A 1,598-nucleotide genomic window follows, 5' to 3' on the forward strand; every position below is an offset into this window, starting at 1 on the left:
AGTTCGTTTAAGTTCTACTGTGTGAACGCCCACTTACACTGAAGGGGAGTGTGTTAATAGACACGCGTTGTTACCCGAGTCTTTCCTGCAAGGCGTTGAATGTTTGACACCCTGAACTAGTGAGTGAGTTCCCCAAGCTTACTTCAAAGATTTTAAATGAAAGTAAACTACAAAATGTATTTTAAAGCAATGAATTAATGGAACAGGGTGTTTTTGCATTTCAATGTAAAACTATATATATATATATATATATATATATATATATATAAAATACATATATATATATGTATATATATATATATATATGGTTTTTTTTTTAAAGAATTGGTTGTCTTTGTAGCAGACAATAGACATATTTGCATGTCCTCACTAAGCACCATTACATATTTATTGAATATTAAACTAATACAAATGGCCAATTATACGAAAAAGTTGCTGCTTATATAATCATATGCTTGTCTACTTTAACTGATACAACAAAAAAATCTGAAAAAATACATGAATTGTCTATGAAATTGCAATATTAACACACGTCCCCAGTTTGTTTCAACCCCGTCACGCCATACCATTAACCCCCCTATTAAAATAATGGATCAGTCAATGTGACATCTGCATTGGGGGAATGACATCACAAAAGTCTTTTGGAAGAAAAGGTGGCTAAGAAAGGCAAGTGTCAGTATCTTTTCTTACCTATATTTCATTTTTTTATTTTCAGATTGAGGTTGTCAAACGCTGTTATATGACCTCCGATTATTGAGGTTGATCAATAATTAACTTGAATATCTTTTCGAATCATAGCCACACAGAGTCCAAGTCTGTGACGGGGTCGAACTCAAAACTATGACAATTCCTAATTAAATTCCTAATTATTGGGATTTTATGCCTGAGGTAATCCACTTCCAAATGTAATGATCAAAAATGCAAAAATGTTACGGTTAAAGAAAAAAAACAAAAAGACCCAAAGGGAATCATCAGAGAATCACCAGGGTTTTTATAATGTAAGATTATAGATTATACATCGAGTCTGGGTCTGCACCAGTTTGAGAGGAAAGGGATTTGTACAGGGCAAGATACGGATGCCTGCCGCCTTACTGTAGGGCACAGAGCACAGTTTAGAAGTAGCCCGATCAACCCGCACACTGCCCATTCCGTAGCAGAGTAAACTCCGCCTGTAGTCACACTTGCAGCTGAATGAGGCTCCCTTCTTTGAGGTGGGGGGGTGTAAATAAAGAAGCAAGCTTTGGGACGATCTCCCCCTACTCCGGCAGAAATGCGGTAACTTTTCGTAAACAAGGATTTCAAATAATCGTCTCTTAGACAAAATACAATATAATAACTACAATAAAACTCCCCAAATCGTTAAGGGCGTTTATTTTTTTGTAAACATCTTTTGGTTTTCAAATCTGATGTTTATAAGCCGCTTGGTATTTGCAACAGTCCCTGTAAATATACACAACTTTATATCCAAATTCACACGTTTACTGTTTTCTACATTTTCTGCCGGCAGAATGCGTTTATATCATTAATTATTATCTATTTATTTATTTGCGACTGCCTTTATTAATATTAAACATGTTGACTGCATCATTTAAGATCAC

Source organism: Eleginops maclovinus, chromosome 18 (genome assembly GCF_036324505.1).
Source record: "Eleginops maclovinus isolate JMC-PN-2008 ecotype Puerto Natales chromosome 18, JC_Emac_rtc_rv5, whole genome shotgun sequence".
NCBI lineage: Eukaryota > Metazoa > Chordata > Actinopteri > Perciformes > Eleginopidae > Eleginops > Eleginops maclovinus.